Raw genomic sequence first — 17,355 nt, forward strand, 5'->3', positions numbered from 1 at the left:
AAAACCGCTATCTCTCCGCAGAATCTCTCTCTCTCTTTCTCGACTGAGTTATTCATAGAGAATATATTACGCGAGACTTGGCTTTGATCTGGACCAGACCTCGGATTATGCGGACCTCTCGGCGCATGAGACGCGTGAATCCTCAGTCCACATAGCGATGCTACGAACACCATATATCGCGCGTATGTGTGCGAGTTACGCGCGTGGAAGCCTAACCGAGCAAAGTGCATTACTCATATATAGAGTAATATACGAGCGTGCTGGTTATCAGAAGAGAAGCTCAGAGAAACCTTACACACGCTCGAAACAGAGGACGTAAGTCCGTAGAATTATTGCTCTATGGGTTTCCGCGTCGGTCGAGTATATACATATGTACATATAAGACAATCGTAAGCACAAAAGCATATTGAACTGATATTGCGAATTTCCTAGGGTAATCTATGATATATGTGGATAGTTGAAAAATATTTACATCTTAAATTTCGAATTAAACAAAAATTAGAATTTGATACACACACGCACACACATGTACGTGTAAGATTTTTATTGTGCATTAATTACGATATTATTACGTATAAATCTTGATTTTGAACCTCATCAAATGTGTATTCGTGAAATTTGTGAAATAAGATTCTTTAATGCAAGAGTATTGCAATGCCGACAAGTCTGACCAATTATTTGTACTTACTACTGACAAGTGGATCTCTAAATCATTAATGCGACTGTGCTATCATTAATTTCATTTGATATTTATGACATCTATATGACGTAACGATGGATGAGGATATATTTGAACATTTCCAAACACTTCCAATCCTCCTCCCTTCTCTCGATGACAAGACAACGTCTTATCTCTGTCAAGTAGAAAATGCATTCTCTCCGGGACGACTGGAATTAAATTAAATTTATCAGACGCGTTCGTCGACCCTGATTTCGTTTTGTAAGAGCATCGTAACATTTCCCTTTCGCGACGAATGAAATCGACATGTTATACGACAGAATCGTGCGAATTCCGATATCGAACCCAATCGTCCCAATCATCGCGTGAATTCCAGGGTAAAGTGTATTATCATAATTTTATGTTTTAAAATTATTATTATCAAATCTTGTATAATGCTCTGAATTAATTTGTATTTACGTCATATTACTATTTATCGCTTTTGAAGTTTACATTTGCATCGCTTTCTACGTAAATGGCTCGTACCGTCGACCTCCTTCCTCCCGGACGAAGTCGACGATGTTATTCCCGGAGATGAAAACATACCGTCGTACAGACGGACGTTTCAGTGATTTTAGTCTGTCGCTGTAGGGAAACACGGAACGAGGAGGAACGTTTAAGCACCGCGGAAAATTCAATTTGGAAAAGCGATCCGGTCTTGCGTATCTCGGCTTCAATTTACCAGTCTCGAAAGGATCATGCTTCCGTTATGGATACTGCGGATTCGACGTGAACTCCATATCGCGTTGCCAATAGAAACCAGAAACCGTATCAACCCCCAGGGCTGATGGAGCGCCCGCTTTTGCCCATAACGGAGGCAAGTTTATTTCCGCATGTCGGCTTCTTAATTTAGAACGATCTGTTTCCCGAGAACGCCGCGAAGCGTATGCTGATGAAATTGTTTCTTAGCGGACGAAAGACACGCGCGCGAAGGTTCGCTATTTATCTGACCCGGCTTTAAGCAACGAACGTCGGCACCGTCGTTTCCGCGAGTCTCGCGCCGGAAGTCATTTTCCCCTCACAATCAGCGCGATCAGACGGACGAATAACTTTATCTACGCTCTTTTCTAATTCTTCAAAACACGTAGAAATTATTTTTTTACGCACCTTATAAATATATTTCAGTATTTATATTTTTTTGTCGCGTTGCTCATTAATCTTTGCACTTCAGTAATATTAATATTACGAGACCATTAAATTCTATACATAATCACGAGAAAGAGTTATATAAGCGCGAAGCCATTTACTTATCTGTCCATTGAATGCGCGCATCCTTCAATGTATTCATCTTTTGTGAGGAGTTGCCGTCCACGATTAACGATATCGACTGTTATACCTCTCGTAGACCAAGGAGCAGGCCATCAATCGATACATACTATATGACGTCATGTTAGAATAGCGATTGTGCGTTTTGAATGAACCAACTTTCCTTGAACCGGACATGGGCCTTTTGAAACGGTTTTATCTTGCCTTTTATACGTACAATGTGGTTATTAGCATGATCCATCCATGAGAGATCCGGTGAGATAGAAATTTAATTTCCGGAAACTATTACGCTTCCATTATATTTCTACAATACTTTGATATTATGACCGATACAAGTTTTACGAACATAGATTGTGAAAAGACTCAACTCAAATATTTTTCTTTAAATATTTACCGAGTTTCTGACAAAATTATGACACGTGTACACGAAAGAATATTATTATAAATAATATCCTTACAAATTAGAACACAATAATTAGATATTAATGGAAGAGTTTCTAAAATAATGCGACGATCCCGGGATAAGTTCGTTCAACATGTACTCACAGGATCGCGGAGATGTTTAAATAAGCTCAGCTTTCTCTCCGTGCTACGCTATGGATAACTTTACTTCAAGTTTGAATGTCACGTCCAATAGGAGCGTTAGAATATGCCGTTTGCTTTTCAACGTAGAGGCATAGGGAGAGTTGCCAGTTGAGCTTATTTCATTTCATCGGCGCTGAACAAAGTTCTGGATAACGTTGTAAGTTAGCCGGATTACAGACTGCGCTCGCAATCAAACTGTCAACCGGAATCGTGTCGAAGCCGACACTGAGCAATGTCTATAATATTCTCCCCATATAGCGTGTAGCCAATCAGCATCGTGAGATATCCGTCATTCCGATACAAAGGGAATTGCAAAGTACATTGCTATTGCGTCCTGATTTGGCGACGCATGTTATCAGATTGTTATTGCAATCTGTTTAGTAAAGTTCGGAAAATGTAAATGTAATGCGGTATGATACACACTAACTATAAATTAAAGCAATGATTTATCATAATCTACAATATTGCGTATATAATTACACGTGGAATCTAATATAATATGTTTTCGATCCCAATAATTAATTTCAACGATAATGCGTTTCAAGTTTGTTATAACTACGCGTTGTAACGTATTATATTTGTACGTTTACGTATATATTATATTTGATAACGTTTATGTACATGTATTTATATCTGATATAATTCTCGTGAATATATTATTTTGAGAGATTACGAATATATTACTTTGAGAGATTATAAAATAAAAAAAAAATAATTTAACTCACCAGCACGATGCGCAATAGCAGAGTTTGTAGTATACAATCTTGTGTCATCTGCAAAACACAAATAATTTAAATTAAATTATTTAAATTTAAATTGTAAAGCGATGTCGAAAAAGTAAATAATATTTTAAGAAATAATTATTCCATGCAATTTAATTTTTTATTTATTTGTTCTATGTGTACAAGTTTTTAATAAAAAAACTATCCAATTTTCAGTTAAAATTAAATTTAATTAAATTTTCATTTTAATTACAATTTTTTAAATATAAACTTTTATAAAAAGTATAATAAATGTAAAAATCTAATTTTCTTACGCATATATATACAAATAAATAATTTATATAACATATATGTTTCTAAAAATTAGATTTTTATTCCTCATATTTTATAAAACTTGACATTTTTCGAAAATTAGATTAATTTTTTATTAAACATTTGCATATAAAAAACGAATAAAAATTTAATATTTATTTTTATAATTATATCTAAATGATTTATGTAATCAGATATTTATATAATTATATAAAATTTTGAACACAATATGTGTGTGACTGAATATTTAAATATCTATATAAAAATATATTAGTTTTTATAAATATTTTGTTACTAATATTGTATTTTTGGAATATGTTTGAAAGTTTAGATTATTTTAGACACACATTATATTTTATAATAATATAAAATAGATTATCGGAAGACAAATAATTAATTCACAATTCAAAATATTACATTAAGTAAATTATAAATTCCTCACCTCTGATTGTTCCACCATCGTAAGATCCAAGATCTCGTCTTCTCTTGTTGATTCTTAATTGCTCCTTCATGGCATTCACTCGCGGTTAATTACGATTAATCACTTATATTAATTTAAAAAAAACGCACGGCACTTTGTACGGCACTCCCGATATTAATTGCACGCAACGCGTGTAATAATAATAATATATTTTATTTATATCGCGACGGAAGAACGAATGCGAAAATTACAATCGACACTCGAAAATTACGTAGCAATGTCACAATTAACGATAATTAGCTTGCGTAATTGATTAACTTCCACGATAAACGACACGTTGAAATATATCGCGATAACGGCTATTTAATTTAAGCAACGAAATGGCACGAATTATATTGTTGAATGAACGCTCTCATCTCAGAATAATTTTATATTATTTATTATTTTAATTTTATATTATATATTTCGTGTTATAGGTACATAAATAAATATATAAATATAAATATATAAATTGAAGATAAATATCCAGAAACTATGTTAATTAAAAAGATAGTTACATTTGCCGACAGTATTCCATCGAACGATTCTGGCGGAATACGCGTTTGATACCGATATAGAAATGTTCATATACGCGTGAGATACGCGATTGATAAATATAGAGATATGACAAGTATAGAGTTAATAACCAGATGTATTTACTAATTAAATGCGTCGCGACGTCATTCGATTCGATTCGTACTGTATTTATGACGTTTTGTTGAACACGGAAAATGATATTGGCTTCATGCTAATATTATCGAGTTAATGAAATCAGAAATTACATAATCGAAAGTTAATTTTACAAGCATGGTGGATTATCAATCCCGCGAAAAATTCATGTGTTACTATTAATAAACATCCTATTTATCGCGCCGTTTTATTACTCGAATCTAATGGCCATCGATACAATCATATGTATCCTTTAATTACAGATGATGAATATTACGATTACCGATTATCGTTAATTGTTACAATCGCGGAGAATGATCGCGTACGATCGAGTATTTACGAAAATGTGTGTGTATGTACGCGGAGCGGCTCACGCCGCAGCCTTCTCGCTCGAGTGTCGTCGTACGAATGACGAGGTCGCGCCGTATGAATGACGCCAAGGTTACGACGTGACGTGTAAATAACAGCGGGCTATACGCCGTGAAACGTAATATACATAACAATGTATTATCGACATAAAATATTTAACATTAAGTTTATTACGTACGGAATATTCTGTACGCGTTGTTTCTAATTTTTAAGGTCATTTTTAAGGTATTCTAATTTTAGGTCATTCGGTTCTATTATTCGTATGTGAATGTTTTTAAGCAGAAAATGATTCATCTTAAATCGGAAATATTCAAGGAATATTTATTTGTGTGTGTAAAAATTAAATTTTTATTTACGTAAATATCTCTGTGTGTGTATAAAGTATGAATGAAAAATTTAATTGTGTACAATAATCATTTTCTGAAATAATATAGTTATATTTTTTTATGTATATGGATATTGTTTTATATATATAATTTACATATATTGGTGCTTTCCACACACACGCAGATTACAACCTTATATGGTATAACTCTGCTGCTGCGCAAATCGTACTGTTGTTTATTAAATAATTTTTTGCTTTATGATTTAGAGTGATATATATATATATATATATATATATATATATATATTTATTTATTTATTTATATTTATTTATTTATATACACAATGATTTACGAGAATTAGTTTTAGAAATAGATAGATATGCAGAAAGTTAGCTGGCTTCGACAAAGTGTATAAAATATTTCTTCTTCTCGTTTGTCTTCGTCTTGTCACAACGAAATTCAGTCATAAAAAAAAAAACAAATGCATTTTTGCGATATTCATTAAAAATGATTTCGCGCACGGCGCGATTTTTCAAGGTATTATCTTGATGCGGCCTCTCACAATGCCCTATTCAGCGCGGATTTAATTACAGATTAAATATTAGCCGTCGACCGAGAAGGAGATTTTGATGGACATTACAACCGGTATTGTGTGTTGCGGACTAATAATAATTCCAACGCGGTAGAAAGAGAAGTCGGACGGAGCGCGTTTGAAGTACGTGTATTGTTAATGTATTGCGTAATTAGGTGCATTGCACGGCTTGGAACGGTAGAAATTCGGTTTCGCGCAAATTTTGGCCATTGCGCGATATTCACCGGGCAGGCTGTACCGAGTTAAATCCACGCTCTACCCGGGGATTGTGTGTTGCTCTCTTTGTCCGGGATAACTAACAGCCTCGTTGATGCGGACGTAGTCAAAGTTATCGCGCGGAGTATGCGCTAAATGTTTGATGCGTGACCTCTGACCTCGTTTGCCATTCCGGAGCTGATGATACGCGTCGCTCTTGCGAGCAGTTTTCGTTGTCGGGACACCGTGCACGCGCAATCGCGGAGTTCGAGATCTCTTATGGGAAAAATTCATCTGGAATCCGAAAGCCGAAAGAGCGCTCTCGAGAGATCGGGACACACATCCGGCGATTAGGCTTTATATCTCTCGTGCAAGCGAAAGCCTGACTTTTCCGCGCGCGACGGTTTATTCCGGCTCCATGATCTTCATCTTTCTGTCATGACCGTAAAAGACACGCGGTAAAGCTGCAGGGAGGATTATGGAAAACTTGCTGAAACTCGGCCACTTCCCGTGATTGCGGCTACCGTTTGCGGTTACCGTTGCTTCTTTTTCACGACTTGGTGGATTATTTACGTTCGCGTTGCTTGTTGGCTATCTAGCTTCTTATCCTCTTTCTTTATACCGAGAGGGACAAGGGAGCAGATGGAGGACGCAGATGTAAGCTCGCCTCAAGTTTTCATTTCTCAATTTTTCCGGCGTCCCGCTCTCGAGGCACTTTATTATTTTCGGGAACGTAAGCGCGTTGTCGTTTTTGTCGAGTCGCGAAATACGAGGAAATGCGCGTAGATACAAGAATTGCGCTCTTGATAAGTTTAATGTTCGAAAATTCGGTCGCGACGCGGTTGCCGACAGCTTATCCGATAATTGCAATCGCGGCTAATTGACCCGACGCATATTTCGGATCTCGCTAAATCGCTCTCGCGATAGACACGCTCTTATGCGCTCGTTTATGCACCGACCGCCTCGAAGAGCTTTGACGGCCCGTCTCCCGTTCCGTTGTTTCATTTCGCTGCCTCCGGATCGGCGCCGCCTTTGTCGTACGCCCACGCGCCCGTTTAATTACGGACTTGGAGAGAGTTACGCAACGTACGCGTTCTCTCGTTCGCCACTTTGTCCACCATTCTCCCGCCACGATGGTCCCGACAAAACCGTCGATCAATCGGCTCTCTTTTCTTTCGGCGAACGTTTCGCGCTTATTAAGGAAATGTGCGCTTGAAGTTTTTCAATTCAACAATAAGAAAAATAAATGTGGCGATTCCTTGATAGCGATTCCTCGATTCAGATTAAAACTTGAATTTATTTCCTGCCTCTTTGATCTCTCAATCGATAATATTAAATAATAATGAATTAATCAATCATTAAAATGTTACTTTTTATTTTTTAAATTTTAATTTATAATTTAAAATCTTTTAAATTTAAATTTAATCTAAATAATATAGAAACCTTGTCTTCCTTTTCAATGCAGATTGCCCTGTTTTTGAACGAGAATATAAGCGAATGTTAATACCTTTTTTACTCCAACTTTACGTTAGTCCTACAGAAACTGACTTGCCGTCGTAGGTCGTGGTACCTCGGGGAAACCTTATCGTAGTTCGGAAAGGTACATATCTCGCGTTACGTGCGCAGTGCCGGCAAAAATATCGCTCGGTCCTTTGACAGTGGGAGGAAGTTGATAGTTTTTGCGGGGAACGGGCAAGTGCGACGAGATCGCCAAACACGGGACTTTTTGCCGGCCCTACGACGGAGAATATTAACGCGACGCTTTGTCGGGAAAAGCCGCTCGTGGTTACCGGCCCGTGGATGACGACGACGGCGGCAAAGAGAGGTTTGCGCGAGAGAAAGAGGCGCGCAAGGACGAGGAATAATAGTAGCGTCCTCGGCGGTTTTGGACGGCTGCGGTTTCCTCTGCAGTTCGCAAACCTCCCCTTCCATCGCTTTAGCCTCCCTTCGCGGTCGCACCTGTCGATTTCGTTCGGCGAAAAGCTACCCGGTGACCGCCTCACCTTTTAGCCGTTCCGTTCGCCTGGCGGTGCTTAGTTGCCGGCGACTTTTACGTTGAGCCTTCGTAGCTTTCTTTGAAAACTAGGCGTGGGAGTCGCGCGTTGATAAAAAGTTGCGCGGGCGAATAAAACTTTCCGATTGCGGGAAGAAAGATCATTGCGATGTAAGGTTTTTTACGATATGAAAAAACTCACAATACACATTCTTGTATTCATCACGCGTAAAATTGATAACGTATCTTTTCCACTAAGAGCTTACGAAATATTATTAAGTCCGTGGTCAGTTTAATTTAAGTGCACGGTAAGTGCATGGTAGATAAATCATATTTTAGCCCTCCGAGAGGTTATAGAAAATCAAGAGAACAGTTTAAATAAATTACGTAAAATTTCTCCCTATTCTTTCGTAAGAACTTGATTTTTATTTCAATCGAGACTTATATTCGGAATTTTAAAAATATTCAACTACGAGGATATCCTTCAATTCAGGCGAGGCGAAGTCAACTTTCGTCGGTCGTCTTTGAAAAAGATAAACGATAATGAGAAAGAAAAGCGAAGTAAGGGAGGAAACGATCGTGTGCGACAGAGTGAGAAGGGGTGGAAAAGGACGTTTCTCGCTCGAACGGGACAAGAAATAGGGGCCTCGCTAATTGTTGGAATAATGAACAAAGTTCCTACCGCGCCGCTCCTCTTTGCAGTTATTCCAGTCGCGTATACACGCGCACCTGTAGTTGCGTCGTTATATCAAGGTTTCTTCGTCGCTGTCGTTGCCGTCGTCGTTATCGCCCGTAATCCTTCGGCGCTGCCTTTCATAGCTCGCCGAGGCTTTTGTCCTTTCAGAGAAATCCGAAAGATCCACTTTGCCTCTGCTCCTTATTGTTAGTCGCGGCTTACAAGTTGCGGAGTGTTAACAAGCCGGGCTCTCGAGGCCGAGAAGGCGAGTTAACGTCGGCGAATCTGTCTGCGGGCGCTCTTTCGTATCGTTCAATCGTTACGATTTCTTATCGCGACATGTCAAGCGATGCTGGGCACGTTTCAAATGCAGACTATTGGAAATAATCATTTCAATATACAGCTTTGTTTAAATAAAATATTATTCGGGAATATTTATTTGAAATGCGATAATCTAGACAGTTGTCGAAGAAAATATCAAAGAGAGATTCATAATTGAATTAATATCATTTAAGATTTTCTAAATAGTATTGTAATTATTTCAAATATTATATCTTATTTCATCTTAAATATATTATTCTAAATGTTACGTAAACCAAAAAATAAATACGCGTTTAATTAATCTTTTATCTAACGTGTTATCTATTTAATAATTAACGTAGTGTAATGAGAAATATGAACTGCGATAGAAACTACCAACAACCAAAATACAAAAAAGAAATTATGATTGGACGAAAATATAAATTTATAATAACCAGATAGTTTACTACTCATATAATGAAAGAAATAATTATTTTATTTGTAATTATGAAGTTTAACGAAAAAAAATATATATTTAAAATTTCTATATTTATTTTTTCTGATTAAAATAAACCAAAATATTTCAAATAAGATTTTATATATCGTATGAACACATTATATTTCACAGTAATTATTTTAAAAAATTCCTATATGATATATATATATATATATATATATATATATATATATATATATCAAAAAATGTATAGTTATTAAATATTTGAGGATTTTTTGATAATTACACAAATCATACTTAATATCAGAGATAGATATAATATTATTTACTAATATTATATCTATCTCTGATATTAAGTATGATTTGTGTAATTATCAAAAAATCCTCAAATATTTAATAACTATACATTTTTTGATATTTTAATTGAATAGATGCTTAAGAAATAACGATGCAAAGGTTCAATTAATTCGTTCCTTCGGTTAATTCCGACAATTTTTTCGAGATGTAATTACGAGTTTGAAAATTTAAAAGAGGCAGAAAGAGAGAAAACGAATTGTTATTTTACATTTTCTACAGTAACAAGAAACAAACGATTCGCACTGCGCAATGTTATTCCATCTTCATGTGTCTTTCTGTTTTGCATACGTATGCTTGAATTTGTCTTTATCGTAGAATTGCAAGCAACCGTCGTATTGCCGCTACTCTCTCGCGATGCATTCGTTCGCTACGGAAACTACAAAAGGTTAATGTCGCTCCTGTTACATGGTTGCTGCTCGCGCGTATTTCTACTGGTGGCGGAGACGAAAGATCGTTTCAATTATTCAGTGCCTGAACCCGATGCATATCGAGGTGGTTTACGTCGTAGATACTCGAGCGCGACGCGAGTACGACTTTCCGACAATTTTCGGGGCTGGATATGAAGTTGTGCAAATTCAAGCTGACAGGAAATTTTACGGATGTTATGCGGTATTACGTTGTCTAAGCATGAGTTTTCTAAAGCGGCTTTTTGACGTTAAGGACATCTTCTATGGATACAATAATAATTTTGTTCCGCGAGAGAATGTCACACTACGAGATTTAAAATATTTTAAAATTTGTGTTCGAGGAAATTGCTCTTTTCAATATTTATATAATATATATTTGAGAGAGAGAGGATTTTTTTATATATATAAATTATACTTGCTAAAATATCGCTATTTTTCTGCGTCCCTTTTACCAAACAATATTTTAGTAATGTTTTTCCAGTTATTTTTTAATACAGAAAATATCACTTTTCATTTCTACGCTCTTTCGGCGATCTCGCATGTCGGATGCGTTCTTTTAGCATGCTTTAAAAGCTCACTGTCCTCTCGTACGCGGCGCTTTTCCTCGCGCCGGATAAGAAAATACGCGCAACGGATATCGAGAGCTTGCGAAATACTACGGGCGACGAGAGAGGTTGATCGGTCGTGACGTGTACTGCCGAAAAATCGATTGTCCCTCTTCTCTCCGATCGATCTTCGTTTTTCCAACGAGACGGGTTACCGCTGCGGTAAAAGCTGCGGACAAAAAAGGCGTGACAATTAACCTCCCTTTCGCATCGAGCGACCGAAAACGCAGTCTAGCACGAAATACACGTACGTGAGTCAGATGAACGGAGAGAGAAAGAGCAGGGAACGACAGAGAGGAAGAAAAAAAAATACAACGGGAACGGGAAACAGGAGAGGAAGAGAGTGACTCGCGCGGGGAGTACGGGTTGGATTGCATCGTCGCCGGAGGCTTCCGCAGCTTCGCTCGCCTCTCGATACATGACATGTAAATTCGTGCCGCGGCCAAGCTCACCTTTTTCATTCTGCATGCTCGCTTCCTTTCACCGAACCTTTTCCCCGCGTTTTATACCACTTTTCCTCCCCTTTCTCCTCTCTTCGTTGTTGTACTCGTCCACGAAGGGCGACCCGATACTCGTGAATGCTCTACGTGACTCTTGTCTCGTGGCGAAACAAAGCTTAAACAGTGATCGCTGTACAACCTTTTGTGCGTGTTCGTTTGCAGCTATGTGTTTCGGCCTCTAATAGTTTAAAAGTCCACATGTACCGGGATTGTATCCGCGAAATGCGATGGAAAACCCTGCCGCAAGTCGCATTACCAGACAGTCCGTTTTGTACATCGATTTGCTTTTTCCTCACATCATGTTGGAATAAAAAAGAATTAGCAATTCCAATCTCTAATGGGAAATATGGATGTGCGATGTTAAATTTGAAAAAAAGCTCGAACAACGTGGCTCGATGACAAAATTAATTAAATTTATGGAATCTCATTTATTAATTATCAGTGCGATACGGATTAAGAAAATAATTTAACGGAATTCCGCGAAACAATCCAACGAGCCGCGCATCCGAAAATTTTTCCCACGCCACCGAATTTTTATTGCTCGCGTCGAAATTCTCTTTGTATTTATACAGGGAGCAGTTCTCCACGAGCAATTCTTAGGTCCTTAGTTTGCGAGTGGTAGATAAAGAGATAAAAAGGAAAAGAGAGGGAGAGAGAGAAATCTTTGTTAGAATTAGAGGTAGCGAGATTAGAAGGTAGCTTGGATATTCGCAGACTACGAACCGGCTCACCGGTCGTCATACATATCTACCCATCTCTACCCTTGGATTTTCAAATATTCATTTTCTCATACCGACCCACGAGTGCATCTGCTCCCTCCCTCGATTCGGCGGCTCAGCCGCTGTTCTCGTCGGGAGGGATGCAACGAATTACACGGTAATACCATAACGTTTATATCTCCCCGAGGCCCGACCGTATTCTAAGAATTGTAGAGATGACCCCGCGAGACTCCGTCCTCCAGGATGATATTATGAAGGACAATCACGAAGCACGAGCGTGTAACGAGTAACAAATGCTTGTTGGGGTGAATAAGCTAACTTAGAGATATCTTGGAAAGATCTAATATAAAAATAACAGTTCTGAATTAACTGGGTAATATCGTAATGTTTTAAAAGTTGACAGAGAGCGATACCTTAATTTTTATTTATATCACATTTATATGTACAAAAGAATATAGAGAGAAAAAGGGATTACATAAAACATAAATCTTTAAAAATAAATTCACTTGTTATTAAAATAAATTACTCTTTTCTTATTACATCAAGGGATGTCCGGGGAAAATTCCGACATTTTATATACTGAAATAATATATTTTTTTGAAAATAAAACTTGAAATAAAATAAACATTATTACATGAAAATGTTACATGTTAACTGAGCAATAATTTTCGTACATAAGCATGCACAAAGTTATCGTACAATTTTCGTAGATCTACTTTTGACATTTTCCATAACATTACAGCCAATTTTGTTTATTTACATTGTCTCATACATAATATAAAAATACAATAATTATCATCGTTTTGAGATTCGAGTTTTTACGATATTGCTAAATTATAAAATTCACAAGATATTATTATCTCATATATCAAAATGTTTTTAAAATACTTTATACATTTATTAATTTTATCAAATTCTTTTTTTGCAGATTTTTTTGAATTGTAATCCTACCTAGAATGCATTCGTTAGGATTCTGATTTCCTTCTGGCTTTTCTCGATTGATTTCTCGATTGACTTCATGTGTCGACAATCGTTACAGGTGTATCATGAAGGAGGGTGTGCTTCGCATTGTCGAGCATATAACGAGGGGCAATTTTTGTGCAGCGAACAATATGTCGCATTAACGTATTGTGCACGACATCGACTAACCGACGCCGTCACGCGACACGCCGGTATCGCAATTCACGATGCGCGATTTGCATCTCGTGAAAAGGTGAATTTCGACGTATTCGAGCCGCGGAATCTGGAACATTTTTATGTCATCGCTGTTCGCGATCTAAAAGTTAAGCGGTACAGGAAAGAATTAAAATCACGCTGGACAATTTTTTTCTCACGTAACGCTATGATATAGGTTTTTTCGGAATTACAAAGTTTGGAGATTATTGTAATAATCAAAGCTCTAAATAAAAAAAATATTAATTATAAATTATATATATATATTTTTTATTCTATTTATAATTATATATAAAGATGCTTTCGAATTTTTCTCTCATTGTTTCGTGTAATATTTAATTCGTGCGCTTTTATATTGATGTAAAAAAATGGATATTCTATGGATGAGCCATAAATTCGTAAAGTTCTCTAACATTGGCAAACATCCATTTCTACGGGAAATTGACACTTTGGCTGATTGGTTCGAATTCGAAGGTGTCCACGCGCTTCCTGTACACCTCATCTCCCCCTTCCCCCCTATCTCTCTCTCTTTCTTTCTAGGAACCGTTTCGAAAACAATCATTCGCTCACTGCGCAAATAGCAACGGCGTTTTAGTTGGTCTCTTTGGAGTTTATTTGCCTATGCAAATCGCCAATCAATAGCGTTTTGTTCCCTTTCCTATCGACACTTGTTTCAAGACGAATCTACTTATAGTTCGCTTACGACAAAAAAAAAGGAGAAAAATGCGAACACATCTAAACACCATCATTGACGTAAATGATCCTTCGTATTGAATAAATTCGATTCTCTCTGCGTGTTTCTACTCCCCTCTTTCAGTTTCACGTTCGCCGTTTACGCGCGGTACCTTTCTCACGATTCTTCCAACGAGCTTGAAAAAACACATACATTCCACGTGTCCGTTTTTTTTCCTCCCACGCGTTTCTGGGATCCTGTCGCGTTCGCTGCGCGCAACGCCCTTTAACTCAAACGGTAGTGCATTTTTCACGTCAAAGCGCGTTTTTCATACGCACGTGACTAGGAGCGCAAAAACAGACTGGAAACGCCCGCGCGTTTTCCAAGTATTGTCGCCGGAGACCGCGACAAAGGCTGAAATTACAATTTAAGCTCGACGCTGGAACGCGCTGGAAAAGTGTGTCCCGGGAGATAATTCGAGCTTGAGATAATAGCGTTTTCGTTCTATTCTTCTTCCGAATAGCGTTTCCTAGTATGGACAAGCAGATTAAGCCCAGCAGATTTGAACCAATTTTTCCATAAAAGGGAGATCATAGTGTGCTCTTCTTTATATATTTCTATTTTATAAAATAATTTTTATTTATGCGAGGAAATAAATAATAATAATAATAATAATACCGTTATTGAAAATCCGTATAAAAGTGCGTATAAATGGAATGTTGAAAATACATATGAAATATGGAACGAAAAAAGATGATGCACATTACACGTTATTATATCTCTTTATTAATGTATTGGTACTTTTGAAATATATCGTCAAATGTGTTTCGGTGAATGCGATATTTGCACGAGATTCGCCATTTTGCGCGATGGATCCGCGGATTTTGAATATCGCATTAGCGCCAGGCATCTCGCGAATCTAATTCGAAAGCCACGAAACGGCATGGCTTCGTAGTCGCGAACGCCGCCGGCGGAACTCTATTCATTAGCAATGAGAGGAAAGTGGATTAAGCATCGACTCTGTTTCGAACTTATAAAGGACACTATCTCGGTGTATTAAGCGCAACGGAATCCTATTTCGGATACACAGAGCCATTGTTTGCCAACGACGCAAGTTATTTCATAGCGCGTTACACGTCATTCTCTCATTCTTACATTTGTCCGCCAATCGGAAAGAAGCGAAAGAGAACTATTTAATTCGCAAAGTTGCAAAAGAGCAAATTTTTCTCAAGTAAATTCTTCTCGATCTATATATTTTAATTTCTCAAGATTTCTCTTTATAAAGTTACCGCTTGTCGATGGTGGTAAAAGTTGAATCTTTCACTGCGTTACATATGTAATTTTGATAGCTACATATTTGGTTTTGATAGCTTTTAGCTATTCGCTTTCTATATATCCCGAGGATGTAACAATATTATCTTTGTCGTTTCATTTGGCATATTCACATATATAATTTAAAACGATACAAGAGTTTATCGCTCAGCAATTCTCCTTTGCCTTGTCATGCTATTAATTGGTTTTGCGCTCCGGGCGTCGAATTAAAATATCTTACCGATTCAATCAAATTAACTGATTCGAAATCAGGTAATGAGAAAAGTAAAAAATGAGCTCAGTAATCAAATTTAGAGACATAATAATTAATATAAAATTGTTAATACGCGTTTGCTTTTTGACGGCTTTTTAATATATTTTACTACATGTCCTATATAATAATAATTTATATTACGTTAAACCAAATCGCAATATTGATATGCGATATACGAAATTAACGAAATATAATTAATTGACTACTTGCATGATTCCGACTTTTTTTAATTATTTTAATTTTTTTAATTATTTTTCTATCTTCGTATCGACAGTCGAGGACGTAGATTTGCGCTTCTGAAGCGCCGGATATATAAGAGATGTCAGCAAATATTTGCGCAAATGTTGATGAAAATATGTGGCATTTGAATAAGGCGGTTGGCGAGAAGGAGAAAACACGAAATGTCGTTCCCGCAATAACGAAATAATATCGCTGGGAACAATGTTGTCCGGCTGAAATTTAATATAACATTCCCGGTCGCCTGTTCTTTGCGGATATATTTGATTACGAAGAATATTCTTTCTTCACGCAATTTTACTCTTGGTTTTTTCAAGTTTTGTCGAGTCCGAAAATATGATGCATATGGATTCTGTGTTATAATAATTCTTACAAGGAGAAATCCTCTATCCTCATTAAATTATTAAATTTATGCAATATTAATATTATTATTATATACAAGATGATTCACTTTCTGAAACATTGCATTTATAAATTAATTAATCTATATGTGTATATGTAAATAATTTTTTAAATTTATTATTAAAAAGGTAGATTTGCAAGTTATGCAATCGCGAATGCCACTCTTTTATACTCTATACTTATTTTATTCCATCATGGCGAGATACGACGAAAAAGCTGTACAATAATCCGCGCGAAGTCTCAGATCTCGCGGATTTAACATGGCTGTTAGCACTTTTCATCCTTAGGAGAGACACGACGATATACTCGTGATACACTCAGAAGATACGGTGTTTGTCTTCGTTTCATCGTCGTTGCATAATCATTGTTCGCGGAGACGAGATCTCGCTCGCTCTTTCTGCTAGAGAGCGGATTTGTCTTTCTTCCTTCCCTCTCTCTTTCTCTTTCTCTCTCGTTCGCGATATATCCGGAAACGGATGGAAAACGGAAAGAAGACAAACAGCGGTTGCCTAGGGCGGATGATTAATTTCCCCGAGCGCGCACTCTTCGCGCGCTCATAGCGCTTCCACCGGGAAAAACCGGGAGCTGCATATTTTATATACGCGTTAACTCGTCGCGTGGCGAACTTAATTTCCAAGCGAATTTCATTATGCCTTTCGTTTATTAGGCTCCCTTTAATGCGGCGGTTGCGGCGCCGGGGATTTTTCATAACGTTAATTTCGGCTATAATTGCGGACAGAAGCGCGAATTGCTCTCTCAAGGACGGCTTGCTTGGATCGTGATTCCGCCTACGCTCTCATATGCCGAGCATGAAAATACACACGGTAGAAATTAAATTTCCAATGAAAATGGTACATTTCGATATATTTAAAAAGAATTTCATATACGTACATATGTCTGAGAATATATATTTAAATATATAACGTTGTGTTTAAATATTTAACTTTTGTTTTTATATATGAAAACGCTGTTGGAAAAGTGAAACCTAGAACGGAGTGAAAAGAAAAATTTTGAAAACTTTACGATTCAGATCGGTAAACATAAGTTTGTTCCAACT

General features: G+C 37.0%; 1 protein-coding gene across 12 annotated transcripts in view; it reads left to right on the forward strand.

The window, feature by feature from the left end:
- Positions 1-17,355, forward strand: part of Heph (polypyrimidine tract-binding protein 1 heph) — a 364,683-nt gene that overhangs the window by 37,027 nt on the left and 310,301 nt on the right. The window lies entirely within an intron of this gene.

The sequence above is a fragment of the Camponotus vicinus genome, unplaced genomic scaffold (genome assembly GCF_025532165.1).
Source record: "Camponotus vicinus isolate PSW18456_S1 unplaced genomic scaffold, iyCamVici1.0 SCAF_6, whole genome shotgun sequence".
Classification (NCBI taxonomy): Eukaryota; Metazoa; Arthropoda; class Insecta; order Hymenoptera; family Formicidae; genus Camponotus; species Camponotus vicinus.